The sequence below is a fragment of the Balaenoptera ricei genome, chromosome 14, assembly GCF_028023285.1.
Source record: "Balaenoptera ricei isolate mBalRic1 chromosome 14, mBalRic1.hap2, whole genome shotgun sequence".
Classification (NCBI taxonomy): Eukaryota; Metazoa; Chordata; class Mammalia; order Artiodactyla; family Balaenopteridae; genus Balaenoptera; species Balaenoptera ricei.
The window spans coordinates 93880600-93904174 of record NC_082652.1 but is presented as its reverse complement, the minus strand read 5'-3'; the positions used below and the strand labels follow the sequence as shown (position 1 = coordinate 93904174).

General features: G+C 53.1%; 1 protein-coding gene and 1 long non-coding RNA gene across 4 annotated transcripts in view; both read right to left on the bottom strand.

The window, feature by feature from the left end:
- KCNG2 (potassium voltage-gated channel modifier subfamily G member 2) overlaps positions 1–13462 on the bottom strand; it is a 79586-nt gene extending 66124 nt beyond the window's left edge. For 2 of the 3 annotated variants that reach the window (XM_059895015.1, XM_059895018.1), the window contains exons 1-2: positions 13409–13457; positions 12781–12986 (exon numbers count right to left, since the gene is read on the bottom strand). The gene's annotated coding sequence lies outside the window, so the exon portion shown is untranslated. Of the gene's footprint in view, positions 1–12780; positions 12987–13408 lie in introns of all 3 variants that reach the window. The other variant, XM_059895016.1, reaches the window with a different exon arrangement.
- A 6096-nt stretch (positions 13463–19558) lies between these two features.
- LOC132347451 (uncharacterized) lies at positions 19559–21329 on the bottom strand. The gene is made up of 3 exons (XR_009497197.1): positions 21292–21329; positions 20823–21182; positions 19559–19791 (listed from the first exon to the last, which is right to left on the bottom strand). It is a non-coding gene; the product is annotated as an uncharacterized LOC132347451 (long non-coding RNA).
- Between the last annotated feature and the right edge of the window lie 2246 nt (positions 21330–23575).

Here is a 23575-nt window from a genome sequence, read left to right as displayed (position 1 = left end):
ACCCCATGGGAATAGGACGTTGGCTCTTCTTTGACGCCACTCGAAGTCCTACCTAAGCTCCTCTGCCTGCCTGTAAGCGTGCGGGTGGGCACTGGGGAGCACCTCACCCCGAGGATGGGCCGTTACCCCTCCTCAGCACTGCCCTATCACTGGACACTATCTTACTGTGACTTTACAGCTAGACACGTGTATGAAGGCTGCAGAGAGCCCCCTTTTGCACATTCAAGTCATTTTCTCTGAGAAGCCTTCCCTACCCCCAATAGAAATATATTTTAAAGTGTATCACTAACACATAAATAGATTTTTCATCGTAAAAAGTGTTTTTACTCAGCAAATTCCCTGGAGATTCATCCAAACTACTGCGTGTATCAATAGCTCACTCCTATTTTATTGCAAGTAGTATTTCATGGTGTGGAAGGACCACAGTTAACCATTCACCCACAGAAAGAATCTGGGTTGTATCCAGTTTCTGATATTACAAACAGAACTGCAATAAACTGTCGTGTACAGGCTTTTGTGTGAACAGAAGTTGTCGTTTCTCTGGGATAAATGCCCAGGAGTGCAACTGCTGGGTCATATTGTAGTTGCATAATCGATTTTATAAAAAACCGCCAAACAAATTTCCACAGTGATTGCACCATTTTACATTCCCACCAGCGATGTATGAGAGATCATTTCTCTATATCCTTGTCAGCATTTGGTGTATATTTTTTATTTATTTTGATAAGTGTGTAGTGATACCTTTTTGTGGCTTTAATTTGCATTTCTCTAACGGCTAATGATGCTGAACATCTTTCATGTGCTTATTTACCATCTGTATATCCTCTTCAGTGAAATAGCTGTTCATATATTTTGCTCATTTTTTTTTTTTAATTTTATAGCTACTTTATTTATTTATTTATTATTTATTTTTGGCTGTGTTGGGTCTTCGGTTCGTGCGAGGGCTTTCTCTAGTTGCGGCAAGCGGGGGCCACTCTTCATCGCGGTGCGGGGACCGCTCTTCATCGCGGTGCGCGGGCCTTTCACTATCGCGGCCCCTCCCGTTGCGGGGCACAGGCTCCAGACGCGCAGGCTCAGTAGTTGTGGCTCACGGGCCCAGCTGCTCCGTGGCATGTGGGATCTTCCCAGACCAGGGCTCGAACCCGTGTCCCCTGCATTAACAGGCAGATTCTCAACCACTGCGCCACCAGGGAAGCCCTTTGCTCATTTTTAATTGGATATTTTTGGTTTTGTTGTTGCTGTTGTCTATTGAATTTTGAGAATTCTTTATATATTACAGATTGGGGTCTTTTATTGGATGTGTGGTTTGCAAATATTGTCTCCCACTCAGTAGCTTTTCCTTTCATGCTCTTCAAAGGGTCTTTGGAAAAGCAGTTTTTAATTCTGATGAGGTCCAATTTGTCATTTCTACCTTTTACAGACCATGCTTTTGGTGTCAAGTCTAATAACTTTTTGCCTAACCCTAAATCCAGATGATTCTCTCCTATTTTTTTCTAAGTCTTACAGTTTTACATTTTACGTTAAAGTCTGTGATCCATTTCTGAGTTAATTTTTAAAACATTTATTTTATTGGAGTATAACTGATTTACAGTGTTGTGTTTGAGTTGATTTTTATAGAAGGTGTGAAGTTAAGGATGAGTTCTTTTTTTTCTCCTGTGGATGACCAACTGAACTGCCATTTGTTGAAAAGGCTACGCTTCCTCCACTGAACTGGTTTTGTAACTTCGTTGAAGATCACTTAGGTGTACCTGTGTGGGTCCACTACTGGGTTGCGTGTTCTACGCATCTGCCTATCCCTCTGCCAGCATCACATTGTCTTATTACTGGAGCTATATAGTGAGCATTAATATTGGGTAGAGTAATTATCCACTTTATCCTTCTTTTTCAAGATTGTTTTAGCTATGTTAGAGCCTGTGCCTTTCCTTATGAATTTTAGAATAAGCTGTACATGTCTACAAAAATTCTTGTTGGGATTTTGATAGAAATTGTATTAAACCCATAGATCAGTTTGAGGAGAATAGACAACTGTACTGTGTAGAGTCTTCTAATCCGTGAACCTGGTATGTCATTCTATTCTTCAGGTCTTCTTTGATATCTTTCATCCGCATTTTATAATTTGCAGCATATGGACCCTGTAAGTGTTTTGCATCATTCATACCTAAGTATTTAATTTTCTTTCAAGTGACTGTAATGGTCCTGTGTTTTTAATTGGTTTCACATGTTAATTGTTGGTATACGGAAATGTGACTGATTTTTGTGTCTTAATATCTTACCCTGTGACCTTGCTGTATTCACTTATTGGTTCTAGGAGTTTTCTTGGTACATTCCTTGGAATTTTCTACACAGATAATCATGGCATCTGCAAAGAGGGGTAATTATATTTCTTCCTTTCTGAACTGTGTGCCTTTTATTTCCTTTTCTTGCTTTATTTAACTTTCAGTACTAGGTTGAGAGGGGACACCCTTGCCTTGTTCCTGATCTGAGGGGAAAAACATTCAGCCTTTCACCATTAAGTATGATGTTAGCTGTATGTTTTTTTCAGGTGCTCTTTATCAAGTTGAGGATCTATTTCTAGTTTTCTGAGAGTTTTCATTATCAGTGGGTGTTGTATTTTATCAAATGCTTTTTCTGCATCAATTGATGTGATTGTATATCTGTTCTGTTGATAAGGTGAATTATTCTGACTGATTTTTGAATGTTGAACCAGACTTGCATACCTGGATTAAATCTCACTTGGTCCAGTAACTTTATGCATTGCTAGATTCAAAGTGCCAATATTTTGTTTAGGAGTTTGTGTCCAAGTTCATGAATGATATTGATCTGTAGTTTTCTTTTTTGTGTGTTGTCTTTGTCTAATGTGGTCTCTAGGTAATGCTAACCTCAAAGAGATTTAGAAAGTGTTCCCTCCTTTTTATTAAATGTTTGGTAGGATTAATTCTTTTTTGAATGTTTGGTAGAATTTTCCAGTGAAACCCCCAGGACCTGGAGATTTCTTTTTTTTTAGGAGTTCTTAAAGAATTAACACAGTTTAAAAAGTTATATTATTGATATAGTATGATATATAGAGATCTTTCCTCTTTTCTAATATAAGCATTTTAGTGCTATCAATTTTCCTCAGCACTGCTTTTGCTGCATTCCACATATTTTGATTTGTTGTGTTTTCATTTCCTTTCAGGGCTATGTATTTTAAAATTTCCTTTGAGACTTCCTCTTTGATATATGAATTGTTTGTGTGTGTTATCTAATTCCCAAGAATTTAGAGATTTTTCTGTCGTTTTTCTGCTCTGCTCCTTGAGTCTGTAGGTTTGTATTTTCTGCCAAGTTTGATAGGTTTTCAGGCATTCTTTATTCAAATACTTTTCCAGTCCCATTCCCTTTCTTCTCTCCTTCTGAGGCCTGATGGTAAAAATGTTGATATTTTTGTTATTTTCCCACAGGTCCCTATGACTCTGTTCATTTTTTTTTCAGTCTTTTTTTCTCTCTGTTGTTGAGACTGGTCAGTTTTGATTAATCTCAGGTTCACTGATTTTATCCTCTGTTACGTCCTCTCTACTTTTGACCCCATGCAGCAAGTTTTTAAATTCAATTATTGTATCTTTCAGTTCTATAATTTCTTGGTATTTTTTTTATAACTTGCATTTCTTTGCTGACGTTTTCTGTTTTTTGTTTGTTTGTTTGTTTCAGGAAAACCCATAATTGCTTGGTGAAGCATTTTTGTGAAGGCTGCTTTAGAAGACTAGTCAGATAATTCCAATATCTGATTCATCTCAGCATTTATTGATGGTCTTTTTTCAGTCAGGTTTTGATATTTCTGGTTCTTGGTATGATGAGCGATTTTTTTTTTTTTTTTTTGTATCAGAGACACTTTTGGACGTTCTTTTGCATGTTGAATCCTGTTGTTCCAGCTCCATTTGTTGAATAAACTATTCCTTCCCACTGAATGGTCTCAGCTCCTCTGTTGAAAATCAACCTCCACAGATTTTGGGGTTCATTTCTGGACTCCGCACTCTATTCCATTAATCTATACATCTCTTCTTATGCCAAGACCACACCATTTTGATTACTGTTGCTTTGAAGTAAGTTTCAATAAGTAGTAAGTGTGAGTCCTCCAACCTTGTTCTTCTTTTTCAAGATTTTTTTGACTTACCTGGGTCCTTTGCAATTCCATATGAATTTTAGGACCAGCCATTTCTGCAAACAGGAAGCAGGGATTTTGACAGGGAGCATACTGAATCTGTAGGGCAGTTTGGGGAGTACTGACACTTTGATAATATTAAGCCTTCCAATCCATGAACACAAGATGTCTCTCCATTTATTTAGGTCTTTAATTTCTTTGTATTTTTCAGTATACAAGTACTTCCTTGGTTAAATGTATTCCTAAGTATTTTATTCTTTTTGATGCTGTTATAAATGGAATTGTTTTCTTAATTTCCTTTTCAGATTGTTCACTGCTAGTGTATAGAAACACAACCAGCTTTTGAGTATTGTTTAAGTTCTGGTTTGTTTTTATTACAGTCATTGCTGACTGATATCACCCACCGCTTCTGAGGCTGGTAAGTCCTGTCCCTCCAGAGACTATAAATAGTAACTTCTAGATTTTTCTAGTTTGCTTTAAAATGTTTGATTTCAGTATGTACTGCCTCTACTCAGTACCTGGTACTGGATGAGATCAAAGCTGGTCTCCTCTTACTGGTTGAGCCACGGCCCCAGCATCCTGGTCAGCCTGCCCTGCTCCCTGGAGCCCTAGGATGAGCCTCCCTCAGTGCCACGGAGCCCCACCCCATGTCCCGGGAGAGCCCGTGCCCCATCACGAATGCCGCATTCCCGACATGGGCCTCTTTCTCCAGCCTCTCCTGTCTCTTCCCCAACGCTTCCTTTCTAAGTTTCTCTTTTTGTCCCTCTTCACTTTGATTTTTTTCTTTTAGACTATTTGCAAGTTCCTCCTCTTTTTGAAATATCAGCTTCTGCCCTGAAAGACAGAAAGGCGTTTCACCTAAGACGCTCCACACTGGGGGCCGACAGCGCTTCCTGCCTGCTCTCCTCCCCGCAAGGCCACGGGGGTTGTTTCCACGCCACGGACAGGGACAGCGGTCGTGTGAGCAGTGTGGGACCAGACTGAACCCGGCCGCAGGTGCCTGAGTGACATGGACACTGGCCACCAGCTCAGCGACCTCACGACCCTTGGAGGCTGGGCGCCCATGATGCAGGAGGAGGGGTTGGAAACCACAGCAGTGAATCACGGAGGCAGGGAGGCTGGGCCCCAAGTCGGCAGGCATTCGGCGAGACTCCTGTTAACAGTGCCTAGGAGAAGTGAAGCCTTCTGTTCTAGGCTGGGACGCCTAGAGGTGCCATCTGGAGGTGTCATCAGTGGGTCCGAGTGCCCGCCCTGCTGTGAGGGAGGGGTGGCAGGGATGCCCCGTCAGGTGCCCGTGTGCCGGGGTGTCTGCGTGGGGCTGGGGGCCGCACATCAGGCTCTCAAGCGCAGACTCCAGCCCGGGTCTGGGGCCTCACAACCACGGAGGCTGGAAAGGATTGTGAGTCAGAAAATGTGAGCCTTGGCCCCTCACTCGGGAGCTGTGTGGCCTTGAGCTCATCACTCAGACGTTTCTCATCATCCAACGGAGCAAACGACCCGCCCAAGGACCTCTGGCGGCAGGGCTTGTCCCCCCAGCGAGAGGACATCTGGGTGACGACACCCCCAGGCAGACGGAGCCCCGAGACGCAGGAGTCACGTGGACGGTGAGGACAGACAAGCCCCGGGGGGCACAGACCTCTCAAAACACCGCCCCGGAGGCCCCGCTGTTGGGGGAGAGCGAGCAGAGAACGGCCGCCCCCTGCCTGCAGACCCCAGGCGCCGCGCCGAGGTCAAGGTCTGAGCCCAGGGCCGTGACCGGTCGCGGGCAGGTCAGCTTCCTTGTCCTTACGGTGAGTCTTCCCGAGTTCTTTCCAGCTCAACACCTGGGAGTCTCAGGTGGCCCAGGTTTGGGGCTAATTCTAATATTTAAACATGAAAAAAGATGAGGGAGTTCAGCCCTGAGACTCTACACGGAGCCTAGACCCATGGGGAGGGTGAAGAAAGAAAATGCTGCAAGACTCAAGTCGGTAACTTCTAATTCTGGCCCTGAGCCAATGGCAGTTTTCCACCACTGCCCTGTTTGTTCTCCATTAACATGGCCTCCACCTGCCTGAAATGAGGCTCGTAAGCCCTTATTCTGGTCTCACCGCCAAAGGCACAGCGGGACGTCCCTTCACAGGCCGGGGTGGTGGGAGAGCCGCGCGCCAAGGCCTCCTCCCCGCAGCCGTGGACGGCGCCAACAGACGTCCGATCCTGGGGTCCTTCTTGTCCAGGCCGAGTTAGGCGGTGCGTTGTGTGTGTGGGGACAGAATAATTCCTGTCCCCCGGGGCCGCGGCGGTGGGAGGGGAGGAGCCCGTGCCAGGCCCGAGGGCCACATGGGCTGCAGGGCAGGTGTAGCGAGAGGCCGACTGAGCACCGAGCGCGGACAAAGGGCCTCGCGGCAGCCTCCCTGCACTGGGGGCGGAGTGGAGGGGGACGGGGGAGCCCCAGGGCAGGTGCGTGGCCTGAAGACGGCCGCACACCGCTCTGTGGGGACACGTCTCAAAGTCGCCTACATTCCCCCCACGTACTGACACCAAGAAGAGGTCTGCGAGCAAGACGAGCGCACACGGGCCCCCAGCTCAGACCCCCCACCCCTGGGCGCCGCTCCAGTTCTCCAGGCCGTGTGGCTCACGGGGCGTTGCCCGGCGACTTCTCTGAGGGTCTCCCCTGCCCGCCAGGCTTGTGCATGCGTGTGTGTGTGTGAATGTGTGTACACATGTGGGTGGGTATGTATGTGTGTATACATGTATACGTGTGTTGATGTGCATGCGTGTAGGTGTATATGTGGGTGTGTACACGTGTGTATGGATGTGCATGTGTGTGTAGCTGCGTCCATCCTTCTGTATCTGTATACATCTCCTCCTCCACAACTGGACTCCAGATTTTAGAGGCTCAAGATATACTTTCTGATGCTTAGCACAGAACCCAGCTCGCTGTGACCACTCAGAGACGTCTGCTGACCTAATGCGTGCTGGGCCCTGCGGCACAGACATGTGGCCAAGGCCAGCGGGTGGGCGCCCGAGGGCTGGTGCTCACACGGCTGGTGGCCCACTGCAGGGCTGGAGGGAAATGCAAACAGCGCGGGCAAACGGTGGCCCGGGGAGAAGCACACGCCAAAAATGGGAGAAGCGAGGCCGCCACAGAGAAACAGAGGACAGGAGTGAAAAGCAGTGGGGGAAGCAGCTCAGCCTTCCTGGGACACAGACGGGACAACCGAGGCAGCAACGATCCCTGAAAACACATGCAGGAAACCAGGCGTCTCCCGGTGCAGGACATGCAGGGACATGCGTGACAGAGAGCCCAGGAGCCGGCCAGCTCGGTGGCAGCACACGTCCTGATTCACGCTTTCTCCTGCACGAGTGTTTTGTAACGACCCCGTGGTACCTTCCGACAGAAAGACCTTGGCTTTGGAAACGTAGAGATTAAGATTCAAGATGTGATGAGAGTCAAGGGGACGTGCAGGGAACTTTGGCACAACTTTCCCGAGAAACCATTTGGCGTCATGTATCAAAAGCCTGAGAGCTCATGCGCTGTGACCAAATGAAATGCTTTTTGAAGATAAAGATGTCTATTATAGAACATGAGAAATGAGAAACAACCCACATGGCCAACAATAGAAGGAAACACAAACACATTTTGACAAATCCACCCAAAAACATTCAATTTAACAAGTGAAAACATGAAGACATAAAATGATCCCAAACGCTTGTATGAGAGTGTGTGGACATGGGAATGTGGGTGGTAATTCTGTGTATAAACCCTGAAAGAAGGACATACCCTGACAAATCAGTAGCCGTTCCCTCTAGGAGTGGAATTACACAAGCTTTTGCCTAAACTTACGCTTCTTTTTAATCTATGTTTCCAGTTCCTCTATGATAAAAATGTACTTCTTTCATGGTGAAGGAAAAGCAATAGCAGGTATTTTTAGTTGCATTTGTTGTATCTGGAAACATGAGGCACCACCTTTCCACTTGCTCCTCGGGCTCGGAGCGGGCTTCTTTTTGGTCGCCTTTCCTTCGGTGTGAAATAATCTCTTCACATAAAAGGGCGTCAGCCCAGACGTGACCCACCCATGACGCCGCTGAGCAGAGCGGGCCCCTCTCCCTCCCAGTGGCCTGTCTGCCTGCAGCTCTGCTCCGGGGGACGCACCGGGTGCCCCCCTCCCCAGGGACCAGGTGTGGGCTCAGGTGCGTCATGGCCCCCAGCCGGCCGGCAGGTGTTTCCCGGGAGTGGCAGCCGCTCGGAAGCCTCTTACTCGCCAAGCCTCCGCCCCCCAGTTGTAGGTTTCTTGTTAAAACAACACGTCACGATTCCGGGAGATAAACATCCACCCTGTTCATCGTGCTTGTTGCCCTGCACACCTCTTCATTTTCTTGAGACTCCAGAATTTTTCTACTTCCAATTTGGTGAGTGTTCAAGAAGCCAACGATACGTATTTCCTATCTTTCCTCATCTAAAAGATGTCTTTTTTTTTTTTCTTTTGGTGGAAAAAAGAATCAAGAAAATTTGTTCACAGTCAGAAGCGGTCATTTTCTTGAAGTAACTGTGAACTAGCTAAATTGTCCACAGAGGGGCCTCACAACATTACAGCACCACAATCAAACATCTGAGGCCGAGAAGCAAGACTGTTCCCTTCCCATGACTAAGTAGCTAATCTACATAACGGGCATTAATTTTTAATGCGTTTTATTTCACCGAAGCGTTACGCTCCATTGCATTAATTGCTATGATGTTACATAAAGCATTCGGATTTCAAACTTGTCATGCACTTTTTCCCATGTTAATCTACACGCCTCCTCGACCCACGGAAAGGAAGGGAACCCTCTTCCTGGCTGTTACCAGACCCGGTTTGGCCGCTGTGTGTTCAGGGAGACGATCTGAAATCTGCTTGGCCTGGAGGTCGGGGGCTCAGACAGCGCACGGGGACTCTGCCCCAGGGGCCGGCGGAGGCACCCTTGAGTTTGACCCGCACTGGGGGTGGGACTCCGGGAGCAGGGAGTCCGGCAGGTGCCCGCTTGGCAAGGGGCGGGGCCTGAGCCAGCGCCCCGCCCCCCCCCAGGCCGGCCCCACCCCAGTGGGCAGCCCCGCGCTCTGCTGTGAGCCTGGCCGCTCTCGGCTGCCCGGCTACGCTGAACTCAGCGGGGAGCTCCGGCTTCTAGACACACGTTCTGGGCAGGGCCTTTCCGTTATTTTGAACCCGTTTAACGCCGTGACCCAGAACACAGAGAGCTGCACCCATAATACGTGACATGCCGGTACTTTCTGTTCCACTTCTGCTACAAAGACGCCAGCCACAACCCACACACCAGCTTCCCACCGTCCCAGTGATGGGAATCACCTGGACTCCGGCTGAGGCTCCGAATCCCAGGCCCCATGCCAACCCCCGGACAGAACCCCGGATGGAGGCAGGCACCCTCTGGGGACGGGAGGGGTGAGGGTGCATGTGGAGACCCCCGGCTGGGAGTGCAGAGGCCCCGGAAGCCACGCCAGCCGGGGGCAGACCCTCCGTCCACACACCCGCTCCCTGAGTCCCGTTGGGGCCGGGTGGCTGCCGGCCGCTGAGGACTGAGTCACGAACACGGAGACCACAGCCTTTCCCACCGGAAAAGGCTAATCCTTTGCAAAAATAAATCTGCCTCTTCCAGCTAGAATGTAGTAAAAAACCCAACGTTCAGGTCAGCCTGAGGGTTTCTGAGGCTCCGCTGGGCCCCATAATCCTAGCCTCGATTTTCACGTGCCCAACACTTCCCAAGTCTAATCTAAGGTTTAAACTCCATCGTTTAAATATCTGAGAAGGTTAAAAATATCCAGGAAGGTCATTAAATTCTGGGAACTGCAGCCCAGGGCTCTGGCTCTGCCGCCACCCGGGCTTATCTGCTGCCTCCCCAGGAGGCTTGTCTAGGGAGGAGGGGTGGGGATGGGGGGGGCACAGAGCAGGTGCCGGGTGGGTGAGGAGGGAGGAGGGGTGGGGGTGGTGGGGGCACAGAGCAGGTGTCGGGTGGGTGAGGAGGGAGGAGGGAGGCGGGGTGGGGGTGGGGGGGCACAGAGCAGGTGCTGGGTGGGTGAGGAGGGAGGAGGGAGGCGGGGGGTGGGGGCCAGAGCAGGTGCCGGGTGGGTGAGGCGGGGGCAGAGCGCCGTGGCCCAGCCGGAGCCCCTAGGCAGCAGCGCAGGGCGTCGGGGGCCCAGGGCACCGTCTGCCCCTTGGTGCGCGTGGTCTCCTCTTGCGTCTTAGCTTCATTAATTTAAAAAACAACGTAATGTCTCCTGTACTATTTATATGTGACATTTCAATTTGTCTTCTTTCTAAACAGACCATCAAATTAAAGTGTTAGGACTTTGATTTTGCGTGAATGTATGCCCGGCTCCGTTTCACAGAAACGAGTTTTCCCCCGAAAGTCAGAGAGCTGGCATGGTTCAGTCCAGCCTTCTCGTCTGACACGGGAGGGATCAGAAAAGCTAAAACAGCAGCAGCTGAAACATTTGCCCACCGGCTCCCAACCGAGGAGGCCCAGTACGCGAGTGTCTGGCCTCACAGCGACGCGCACCGGTCCTGCTTGGGTGCGTTAATGGCACGGGGCACCGAGTAACCGTCCGAACCTGGCAGGTGCCCACAGGCGCGACGCCGAGCGGGAGCGGGCCCCTGTCTCGTCTGCTTCGGCTGAGAAGCGCTGGAGCTCTCAGGAGAGCCGCTGGGAGGTGACAGAGACACGGCTGTCCCTTCAACGCCCAAGCGGACCCCCTTTCAGCTGCAACGTGCAGGGAGAGCTGGGGTAGGAGGGGGGCTGCCCGCACCCCTGGCTGTCAAATCCTCCAGGGACACAGGCCCCACCTGCTTTGGCCAGGGCCAAACCCAACATGTTATCATTTCCTACCAACCCATGTGTTCCACACGACCTGCTAATCATCGCACATACACCTGTGATGACGATAGGGCGGCTCCCAGCCACACCCTGGCTAGAAACTCTTAATTAAACTCAAACAATGAATCAACCAGCACATATTTTCTGAGCATCTGGTGTGCGCAGGCCTCGGTGCCAGGCAAGAACTCGTGTCCCTCCTTTTCTCCCATGCCTACAAAAACATCCAATTTTTTTCTTAAATTATGGAAATCTCAAGGTATTCAAAAAAAAAACTTTTGCAAAGTGGAAATACACAAATTGTAAGATGAAAAGGATCAGGACACTTTGGCACTGGCCTTGGAAGGGATCTGGGAGTTTTCTCCTAACCTGTCCCCATTGAAGGTGCAGATATACTAGCCTTTCGTTGGCAATACCGTGTAATCCTTAGTGTGTGTGTGGCTGGTAAGCAACGGGGATCCGCAGCAAGGGGATTCCAGCCCCAAATGAGCCACAATGCTCCCCCCGCATTCAGTTTAAGGGAAGCCAGAACGAGTCCATCCACTGACTAACTGGGAATCATAGATGTAGTGAAGCCTCGGGAGGCCTGCTGTATACACCGCACCATCTAGAGATTAGGGGTGGGGGAAGGAAGGCGCCCTCTTCTGCTTAAACTGCCTGGGTTGTGAGATCGCCCTGGAGGTCGCTGCAGAGACGGAGGGTCTCTGTGCTCTCACCCCTGGTGGACAGGGAGACCTTGGGGGTTCTACTAACTGACCCCCCTCGGCAGCTGCCCCGGGCAGGGACTGGGGGCAAACCAGCTGCCGCCGCCGCCTCCGCGAGGCCACCTCCCAGTGGGGTCACTGCCACTGGCTCCAAATCTTGGCCTTGAGTACAGGACTCAGGAAACTGGCATATTTGCAGCCCAGCGAGAGGGAGGAGAAGGGGAGGCCCAGGCAGGGAATTCCAAAGGCCGAGTAGAGTCCACCCAGCCCTAACCCAGCTCTGGCCTGGAGTTTCGGATGAGGTGACAAACGGTGACAAAAGGAGACACAGCCCCCGATCAGAGCCCTGCCCGGAGAGTCGGAAATCAGAAACCGAGTCTGCTGGGACCAGCGGGCTGGGAGGGGGCTCCACCGGTCACCCGAAACCCCTGGAGAGCAAACCCGCGCGGGCGCAGGGACACGGCAGGGTGCCCAGGGACTCGGGGGCTTGGGAGAGCATTAGGGGCGCAGAGAGACCCCGGCTCGCCCTTCTGGACGTCCTTGTCATCGCTGCCGAAGCCCAGGACCCCCTGAGCACCCGCCCCCTCATTTCCGGAGCCACTATCCGGACCCCGGGCTGGGCTCAGAGAGCGAGCGTGGGAGCCCCCTGGGCTCAGCTCGGACGGGGAGGGCGCAGGGAGCGCTTTGGCTCCTAGTTGGCAGAATTCGTGGACCCTCTCCTGGGTTCAGGTCCGCGCCCCGGCTCCGCGCCCGGGCCAGAGAAGGCAAGGCTGGGAAGGCGGCCGTGCGTGCGTGCGTGCGTGCGTGTGTGCGTGTGTGTGTAAGGCTACCCTTGCGCGCACCGCTGTGTATACGGGGCGACGTTCCCCTCTGCACAGCAGGGGTGCCAGGAAGGGGCGAGGAAAGGGCACCCGCGCGCCGGGGACTCGCCCACGTCCCGCGCCCTCTTCGCGGAGCCGGGTGCGCCCACAGCCAGCCAGGGAGGGTGCCTGGGAGATCCCTGTTCATCCCACTCGGGTGCCCCCACCCCGATCTCCCCGTAGGTCACAGCCCCGCTCCGGGTCGCGTACGCCGCTTTGTCCCACCCCTCCGTCCCCTCACCTGGGCTCCTGCAGATCCGACACAGACAGACGGGGCGGCAGCTGGAACCAGGCTCCGGCCAAGGCCGCCCGGACCTCCATGAAAGCGCACGAAGCTGGCGAAGCCCGCGCGCGCCTGCGGCCGGGCGCCGGCCCAGCGCGGGACTTGGAGCCTGACGGGGGGCCGGGGGCGGCTCCCAGCCCAGCCCCGCCCGCCGCTCCGGTGGCCTGGGGGTGGGGTGGGGGAGGGGCGCTTAAATGTCCCTCCCGCAATCTTCTTGACCCCAGCCCCCTGCGCAACCGAGTAGAGACCGCGCGCGCCGGACTGTCGCCGCTCCCGGACAGGTGCCTGCGCCCCCGTTGCCCTGCGCCCGCCCAGAAGCTCGGGTGTAGACCCCCGCGCCCCTCCCGCCCCCGCTCCCGCGCCAGGATCTCACGGTGTAGACCCCCTGTCCCCGCTACGGCCCCGGGAGACTCCAGCGTAGGTCTCTCTCCCCGCCGCGCCCGCCCCGCGTCTCCCCTCTGGCCTCGGGACCCCCCGGTGTAGATCCTACTGCGTCTCCGGTCCCCGCTCCGGCTCGGAGCCCTCACCGCAGAAGCCTCGCGCCCTCCCCTGTGGGTCCCCGGCCCCACCGCGCGCGCAGCTTCACCTCGGGGCCCCCGACTCCGCGGGCTGCCGCTCGGCTCGCCGGGCCGGCGGCCTCCTCCAGGAGGAGCGCGGCGTCTCTGGAGCCCGCAGCCCGCGGAGTCCGGCACCGCCCCGCGCACCGCCCCCGGCCCGGCCCGGCCCCGGCGAGCCGCCCGGCTGCTGTGGCGCGGCGCCCCCTCGCGCCCGGCCGCGGGTCCCTAGGGCGAGCGGACCCCTAGGCGCGGCGGTCCGGCCGGGAGCCGGGAGTCCAGGGACGTGTCCACTCAGGGCGAACTCTCGGGGGCGCACGAGGCGCGGACCCCGCTCTGCGCCCCGCGCCCACCGATGCGACAGGCGCTCGCGCTCACCCCCCGACACAGGGGCGGCTCCAGAGGCGCAGCGACCCCCGCTCCCTCCATAACCACACGCGGAAGCGGCCCTTGCGGGAAAGGGGCAGGCGAGGGGCTCTCCAATGGGCGCGGTCGCGAGAGCCCGGAGGAAGGGCACTTGAAGGGTCTGGAGATGCTCGGCCGGTCACCAGGAGGGCCTGCTTTGCGGGCCGCACTGCCAGATGCGTGTGTCGTGGATCCTGACGGCCTCTGTGAGGGACTGTTTCACCACGTGCATTTGCACGAAGCAGATGCTCCTCTCCAGCTTGCGCCTGGACACCGAAACCTTGGAAAGAAGGGTTTTTTCTCCATAGAAACACTCACTGAATATCAGAGCCGGAGAGGCCTGGCCACCTCTCTGTCCCTGAAAGGCCACCTCTCCCCCAGAACGTGATGGCTTCTGGGCGCCGGCTGTCCCTTGTTTTCGGCACAGAGTCTGTCCTAGGCTGAGCAGAATCCGTCCTGGGTGGTGGGGCATTTGCCCCCTGGGGATGGATATTGTAGCTGCTGAGGCAGAACTAGGTGGAGGATCCCTTTAACACAGAAGCCCTCCAACTCTAGAAACACTAAACAATAAACGAGCAAACAAGGCGGCTTATGGAAATCTCTCGGCACTCTGACCCACAGCGAGTGCCCAGCCTCTGGGCTGCATAGGTCTGAGTGTGGATGGGTATGTATGATTTCTCAGGCTAAGTATTCCCCGGCCCCTTACCCTTCACGGGAGGAAATTTCCAGCCCCAGCTCCACCGCGGCTGCCCCTTCAGAGCTCGTGCCGTGGTTGTGCTGTGCAGAGTGGCACGAGCCCATCCCCCTCCCCGCTCCAGACACCATACCTCTGTGCGTCCAGCCGAAGCACTCACTAGCCTTTCCTGGCACCACGTCACGTTCTCAGTCAACTCTGCGTTTGCAGTCCGCAAAAATCTCTCCATCTCCCCAGTCTCTACTGGTGCAGTTGTTCTTGGTTTCTCCTGATCTGTGGTTTTCAGCTATTTGGTTCCTTAAAGTCTAGGTGCAGTATATTTGTTTCTATTAAATTTTGTTTGTTAGTTTTTACTAACCTCTTTGGTGAGCCTGTCAGGTGTTTCAGAAGCTTAATCCTGTCATACAGTGTATTAGCTCTGTCCTCACCTTGAGCTGGTGGAAAAGCGGTGACTCAGCACTCTCCAAAGAGGAGGATGCCCAGGGGCCGGGGCCTCCACTGAGCTGTGCCTCTGTTTGGTGCCGACGACAATCACCTTGCCTTATCGTGGTGCCAGGGACACTCTACCCCCATCTAGACTGTTCTAGCAACGCACATTTTCTGTTTTCTTTGGGAAACTTAATTGAATGCCTTTCTGAGATAGAAACAAAACTCATTAGGCATCTGAACTGGTAAGTCTACCAATTTTCCAAAAATGAAAAAGAAAGGATAACATGCGTGGTCTGTTTAATTTTGACTTTGTCGTGATGGACTAACCGTCAGCACTTTGTTTTAGGAACAGTGCAGTGTGAACTGACTGGCAGAGGGTGCAAATCTTGGTCCATCACTTAGTAGCCTCAGTGCATCTTTGGCCAAATCACTTACCTCTCTGTGCGTCACTTTCCTTGTCTATAAAATGGAAATAACAGTAGAACCTCCTTCACTGTTTTGATAATTAAATGAGTTAATGCTAGGACACACCTGGGCCATAGCAAACAAAACCAATTATCATCATTATTTTAGGCGCTTACAGAGCAGTAACAATCTAGAATGTGGTAGGAATGCTGAAACGAGAGACTGAGCACGTCTGCAAACCGAGGAGCTTTGAACTCCGGGCCCAGGGGCCCTTGGGGGGGACACGCAGTCCAGCCTCCGCCCGAGGGCTGCCTGGCACCCGCAGATGCGATGGGCACCGTGGGCATCCTTCCACGTGGGCCAACTCCTCTCCCTAAAACCAAGCAAATAGTTCAGCGTGTTTGAGAGGGACAGACCATTCTCAAACTTCCTTTTCAACTACTCTTCTCGTCTCTCTAAGCCCCTTAACTTCCTTCATTATGTGTGTCTCATTCCCTTTTATTATTTTTATTGCTTTGTTTCTGGACTTCTGAATGTTTTGCTCTGTATTTCTGATAGTTTTGAAACCACGGTTAGGCAGCGTCAGTAAGGAGCTAACGCTGCGGGTGTTAGACCCTCTGGCAGCCACGTGTCTGGGGATCCAGCACTGCTGGTATTTTATAAATTCGCTGCTGGTCCACAGGACGGGAACCAGGGACAGGGTTGCAAAAGACGGTACCATCAGCCCCAGTAGACTCACCGTTGCTTTTTCTGAATAATATTAAATTCATTGCTGTTTGATGCATTTGCATTTTTCGTGTAGCTTCTGTTTTAGGAAAGGAGCAAACATTTACAAAATGTTTTTTTGAACATAATACATGCTTATTGTTGAAAATTAGTAAACCTTCTGTGAAAAATACAAAGGAGAAAATAAGAAATCCCCGTACTTCCCATCTCCACCATTCAAACTTTACCACTGTTACTATTTGGGACCTATTTTGGTACCAAAACATTTTGGACTTTTTTAATGTAAGAATATATTTTTGTTTGTTTCTATACAAAAATAGCATCATAATAGCTCCTGGATTTTCACTGGATTTAACAGGAAATGAACATCTTCAGTGTTTTCCAGGCTCCAACATCATTTTAAATGATTGCACAGGATTCCTTCTTGTGGCTGGTACCATACTGTAACTGAAACTCTATTGTTTGACATCTATGTTTTCTCCAGTTTTCCACTATTAAAAAATACTTCTGCCAAAACAGCTTTCTAGATATATCTTAACCCACTTTCTTGACTATAGTAGCATATTAGTAAATACTGACTGGTATGTTATTAGTGGAAAATCCTTGCTGTGAATGAAATCCTTTTCTTGAAGAAATAGAAAGTTTGCATATGCATTTATTTCTCTCTCTATCTTAGCAGATAGTAATCCCCTTATGCAGGGACATTTTTATTTTTGCTTCCTTGTCCTTAGCATAGATGGGACCTGGCACCCATGTACGTGTTTGGAAGGTGTTTACTGTGAGTGTATAAGTGAGGAAGGGAATGAATAGTGTTATGAACGTACATGTCTAATTACATTCTTTACCAATGTTTTCCAAGTTAGTACTTTTCTTCTGGGTATTTAACTATAATTTTCATGAATTGGCTCCTTTTTGAAACAAGATGATACATTCCCTCCTCTTTTTTTGGTAACAGCTTTATTGAGAAAGAATTCAGGTACCGCACGATTCGTGCCCTTCAGGTGTGCGATTCAGTGGATTTTAGGATGCCCACAGAGCTGTACAACCGTCACAGTCAGCGATAGAGCACTTCCACCTCCGCGTAAAGAACCCCGGACCCTGGTGACACGAACCCACTTTCTGTCCGTCTGTCTGTCTGTCCACCTGTCCCTTTTGCATGCAAGGTGCTCAGAGCTCCGTTCAAGAGTCTGTCGGCCTTTCAGACACTTGCATTCTTTTGTTTGTTTATCTGCCTGTTCTTGGCTTTCTTTTTTGCTGTCTCTTCTTGTTCATGTCCGTTTCTGACGTGTGTCACCCTTCATCTCTGAGTGCTGAGGGGAACCAGCCCTCTCCCTGTCAGTGGTTCTCCCCACCTGAATCACCTTTCCTCGTTCACTCAGCTGCTACTTGAAAACATTTCTCTTTCTGCCTTTCTGTTCTCTGATTTTTCTTTCTCCGGAGCGTTTGCAGCATTTCACGTGTTCTGGTCACTTTGTAGTTCCCGCAGATGCCCATGATCTTTGCTCCCCCCACCCCCAGGCCACTGGCGGCTGTCCCACCCCTGTGTCCACCCCATCCTCCTGCTTTGATGGATCACACGCCCCCCATCACGGGAGGCCGGGCCTTTGAGCTTCCCCAGAATTGCCCCTTTGTTCATCCCTTTCATCCTCCACCCCCACTCCCCTGCTCTGCATTTCTCTTCTTCCATTTCCTCATCTTACTTTGAGCTCCATACAGGGATACCACCTACTAAAAGGTAGATCGTTTGCTTCAGTGCGTCGTCCAGGAGGCCCTGGGCCTTCTCCTCATGCCTGTGGTTCAAGAACAGGAGACAGATGTCCTTCTGAAACGTGTGCATCGCTTTAGGGCAGACTCTGAGGACAGGGGCCTGTGGTGGATTCCTGCCAAGTGTAAGCAACCAGCTTGTCTCCGCGGTTGGGGGGTGGGCGGCTCACACGTTCGAATTCTCTTAACTCCACGCATCTGAGGAGCGAGGCTCTTCCCGGGACTGGGTCCTCCTCTCGTCCTAACGAGCAGACACACTTGTGGTCCAGGCCCGTGGGCCCGGCTCTGCTGCTTTTTATCTGTGAACTTCAGAATCTGTGCCTCAGTGGGCGATTCGTGCAACACTTCTCAACATGGCTTTTGTTATTATGAGATGCTCGTGATCCCAGAAGCGCAGCAGGGTTTCTTCAGGAGTCGCTCATCATTTAATTTAAACCTACAGTGGGATGCAAGGGTCTTGCTGCCTCTCTGTTTTGTGCTTATGAATTTAACATGCAGTTTCACTTGTGTCATGCTTCTCGAAAGCGGCCTCAAATTTGATGCAATAACATCTTAAATTGTTTGAATTGCTTAATGCTGTACAGAATACTGAGTAAGGGTCTGGCTGATTGGGACTTGCTTTCTCCCGAGTTACTTGGCATCAGTGACACTCTGAAGAGAAATACTTCCCTCGCCTTTGCGAATAGGGCAGAGCCCTCGGCGGCTCAAGCGTCACGGGACAGGCCAGCCGCCCCCATCCAGCTCAGTAAATCCTCGTTCACACCCGCTCGGTGCCAGGTGCACTGGGCACTGCAGCCTGAAAGATGCACTGGACCCAGCTGGAGAAACCTTGCTCTGCGGTAGCCGTGCGGTGGGCGGATGGGAAGAGCCGGAACGTTGACACGCAGGGCTTTTCCGTCCTGGCTCAGCCTTTAAACGCGCTTTAAATTTCTCCTCCGCAAACAGGAACCCGCAACTGCGCCCCACCGGCAAGCTCTGCAGAACAGTGGTGAGAAAGGGACAGAGAGACACAGGGAGAAGCTACGGCCCACCCCGCGTCCCCGGCACTCACGCACGAACCCGGACAGAGCGAAGAGCCTTTCTGGACGAAGTGGTAGCAGGCAGCAGGCCCCTGAGGGCCTGTACCGGAGGTAGGCTCCTTCCTCAGATGATGATGAGTGAATCAGAGGAGCTGCGCGGGAGGATTTCCTGCGAGTAATGATAAAAGCGGTGCAGGAGACGCTCGGAAAAGGCTTAGCAGAATGGGTGCGACAAAAATGAACCCAGACGCCGAGCAGTGACATCCCAGCCGCCCGTGACCGCACTTTCCTCCGTCCCTCAGAAGGAGGGTGGCCGTCCCCGTCCGGCCCAAGCGCGGAGCAGGCCTGCCTCCCCGCCCCCCATGCTGCCCTGGCCCGTCAGCCGCCTCTTCTCGCTGGGGTGGTGGTTAGAGCTTCCTAACTAAAAAGCAGGCAAGCAAATACCTAAAATCCAGCCTCCTTCAGCGCTGTGACCCTTGCCTGCCCGTACATGCTGCTATCAGGGCCTAAGCTGGTCTCCCCGCGTCCACCCAGGTGGCCGGCTGTCAGGCGCCAAGGTCAGACCTGCCGGTGGCCTCGCCGCAGACCCCATCCGTCCGTGGTCCTCGCTCACGACGCTCCCTCCTTCCTTCGGACGGCGGACTGCTATTCATCATGCACGTTCTTCCCGCACTTGCCTTTTAAAAACTCTGCTCCATCTCCCCCCAACACACAGCAAGACCATTGCTTATAAAAGCGTGCTGTGTTTCAGGCAGAAATGCCTGCTTGTTGGCCTTTTTCCTGGGCAAATTTTCAGCCTCGCGCCCTTGCTAACAGTTCCCTCGTACACATTCATCCTCACGACATCTAGGGTGGGTGCCTCAGTCTGCCTGGTCTTTAATTACCGTTCGAGCGCCGTGGCTCTGGGGCGTCTGAAGGCCTTGGCAGGGAGGCAAGCTTCGTGCTCCCATGCTGGCTTCGGGGCTTTTCTTTGCTGAGGAATAACAAGGCCCGGCCCTAATTACAAGGAGTCCCCACTGTTCTCACAACACTTCCATCTGTGGCTGGCCTGCTCGCATCTGCCACCAGAGAACAGAACGCCCACGGCGGTTACACGCGTGGGGCGGAGCTCCTGCCCTGGTTACGAAACAGCCAAGTCATCTAGGATTTTCGTGCTTCCGAGGGGGGCTGGGAGGCTGGTCACGCCCCCCTCGGACAAGGTGAGGGCCCGGGGCAGCCAGCCCGTGCGTGTGCGTGTGTGCGTGCACGCGTGTGTGCGTGTGCGCCGTGCCACGGCAGGCGCTAGGTGCACGCGCTCAGGGAAGAGCACGGCGCTTCGCGTGGGAAATGCTGGGCTTCCTTCTGTCCTGATGTCAGCCGCTCCCCTCCGTCCCCCGCCCCTCCGCGCCCCTTCCCCGTCCTGGGGGAGGAAGCCTCCGGGATTCAGAGATGCTGGGCCCGGTGTGGGGTGCAGGGCGGGCCCCTGGGCGTGAGCACCCTGGGGACCTCCTGTCCAGGAGCGGCTGAGATGGGACGAACCCTCCGGAAGGACGGCCCCAGGTGGACCCTGTAAGGAGCAGGGCCAGGCGGGCGGGCGGTGGAGTCCCCCTGCTTCTGGGGAGGGTCTGCATCTGCCCCTCCGGCTCAGGGGCCCCCCGGGGCCTCGTGGCGGAGGAGCGGGGACACGGGTGGGGGCTACCAGGGCTGTGGCTCTAGGGCGGCGAGGGTGGGGTCAACCTCTGGGCAGAGTTCGGTTTGTCCTCCCCCCGTGGAGCGTGGATGCCGCCAGGCGCGGAGGAGGGCCCACGTGGTGGCCCGAGGAACAGCCCCAGCCGTCTGGAGAGGTTTCCCTGCACTGGCTAATGGGCTGGCCGGCCGCTCGCGCCCTCGGACTGGACCGGGCTCCCGGCCGTGGCCCCTGCTCCCAGCTTCTCTGAGAGTAGGGGTGGCGGCTCTTCACCCCCAGTTTCCCGCTGAAAAGTAGTAAACCAGCTCTCTGTTCATCAGAAGGGCTGCATGACTTACCTCTCAAGGCAGACAGAGCTTTAGTGTGAATTTCTAGAAGTAGCAGGTCCCGACCCTCTGTCCCGTGACCGGCTTGATGGCGACCTCGGGTGGCGTTTGGTTTCAGGGATGAGAGAGAGCCCTTCCAGCAGGAGGCTCTTCTCTGTGCCGGGTCCTCTGTGCAGGTGGGGGAGGGACGCGGGGACGGGGGGCGGGGGACGGCTCAGCCCCATCCCGTGGAGACTGTGACCAAGGCCCCTGCGACCTCATCGCGCCTCACGGTGCTGCTTCCCCTGCAGGGGCAGCCGTCCGCTCAGGGTCCAGGGGATGTTTTAATTCTGCTTGTTTGCTTTCTGGGAATAGTGGCTCCTTCCCAAGGGACTAAAATGAAAGTGACAAAAAATAAAAATGTCAACAAACATTTGGAAAAACTGTTTAAGCTCACTTATAAGCAAAAACTGCAAGTTGAAAAGATGCCGCTTTTCCTTACGAAGAGAAATATCTTCCAACGGCCCCAGTCATCCTCTGGGTGAAAACCCCTCTGAAGGAAACGGGCTGGAGATGGAAATGTTGGGGTCTAAGAGTGTTTACAGGAGACACATTCATCATATTGGGAAACGGGGATTTACTCAGCGTCAAGCTCAGCTTGTCCCGAGGATCCCGGCTCGTGGAACGCGCTTCGGTGTTTGGAAGCACCTGCTTTCGGGGCAGGATGTGAAACCGTGAGGCGTCGACGGCGAGGCAGGGAGTCTGCTCCAGAGAACAGAGGACGGGAGCCTTGGCGCCCGGTGCTGTGTCCTGCGTTCGTGGGTTGCAGTGACTTTTGCTTTTATGCATTTTCCTTATTTCCTGCAAAGAATCTGGGTAACTTTCATAACCGTAAACGGTGGGAAATGAACAGCACGTAGGGGTCCTCCCAGCCTTGGGTCCTCCCTCAGTGTGAAAAGCCTGTGCTTTAACCTGGAAAACCTGAGGATTCCCCAAGGTTTACTCCGGGAAGTCCTAGCCCTGCTCTGAGAACAGGTTCTTTTTACAATCTGGTAAAAACTGAGGATCGAAAGTGCTTTTTCTAACCATAGACCAGCCGAGCGAAGAAAAAAAGTTCAACAGAGAAAAACCAAATGTGTTGACTGCCTCCCATTAAAAAGGGAAGAAGGAAAGAAAACTAATTCTGGTGGAGAATCACATTTCCAGCCTCAGATCAGATAAGGGAATTATGATCGCATTTCCAACTTCAGATCAGAGAATTGTGGGCTTGGCCAAAACACTCCCTGTTCCCCTAGAGCGCTATTAAATGGTGAGTGATTTTATATTTTATTTACACAGATTGCCTCCTTACTGGAAACAGTTGTTACATAGGTAAGTGGGCTGGCACGAGCTCCGCACCTCACTTCCTCTCAGCGAAGGACGTGAGCTGAGGCTTCAGATGGCGTCTCGGGGCCCACGTGTCTCTCTGGTCTGTGCCCTCGGTCTGCTCTTGGCAGGACTGCACCTGAGCCAAGGCCCTGACGGCTCCAAGGGGAGGGAAGGTTCTGGCAGCACTTCCAGGAGGGATCTGGGTGGTTAACCTCGGGTCACTGTGTCCAGAGGCATGGACTCCGGCACATCAGGCTGGGACCACGGGGAGGTGGAGGCCGGGGCCTCGCTCCCTCAGCTTCTGGGGCGGGTCATCCCCGGGGTCCTGGGGCTGAGGTTCAGCACATCCCTGCCCCCGGCCCGAGATGCAGTGCCCCCCACCCCATCGTGTCACCAAGGCTCTCCAGCAGCTGCCGAGTCTCCCCGCGGAGGGGCGGCAGAGTCGCCCCCGGTGAGAGCCATCGCGAATTCTCTGTTAGAATGAAGCAAGGAAATCGCTGTTTCGCAGCTGCAATCGGTTATGAGTTGGCTTGGACTTAATCTCAGAGGTCGTTTGGGCCTGCTCTCATTTACAGGTGAGGAAAGGTTACTAATGTCTCAAATACAACTTAGAGGAATAGAAAAGGCAAACCCTGGTTTATTTTCATTGCGTCAGGGCTGACTATTCACTGCAACAAATGAACGTGAGCACAGGAGAAAATAGGGGCAGAATGTGTGGCCACATTAGGAGCTGCCCTGTGTGCCCCTCCTGGTTACCCACGGCCCCCCATAGTTTTCTGAAGCCCCAAACCTCAAAAATGGGAGTTGCAGAAGCTAAAAATAGACATGTTCCGGTGACAAATGCAGCCTGTCTCCTCCCTTCTTCCAGCTAAATATCCCAACTCTGTTACAATGTTTCATAAGCCCTCTCCGCCGCCCTGTACCTGCCGTGTGTGGCTCTGGATGAAATGGCCCCAAGTCCTCCCTCTCGCTCTCAAGCTGTGGGAGTCCAGGGCTGAGCCAGCGCGCGAAGTGGGTCCAGTCGGCTCGAGGCCCGGGGGGGGGCAGAGAGCGTGTAGCATCAGGAGCTGTAGCTGAGCGTCTGAGGGGAACTCGCCCTGCGCGGTGTGGCAGGGGGCGCGGTGCCAGTCCTGCGAGCGCAGGCCACACGCCCTTTACCAGCAGCGACGCCCTTACCTGGGAGGCTCCCATTTCCTAAGCAATTGACCGTTGGATCCACAGTGGAAGCACCTGTTGGTGTGAGTGGACGCTGTCCTTAGTTTCATTTTCCATTCTTGTAGTTTTTTCTCTGTCATTTATGAACTTTCCTTACTTACCCTCTCGGCGCTGGGTCCGTGCCAGACGCTTGTCATGCGAAGGGTTCCTGTGACCAATGAGCTTCTGCTCTTGTCGGGGAGACAGACCTGTAGACAGGTGTC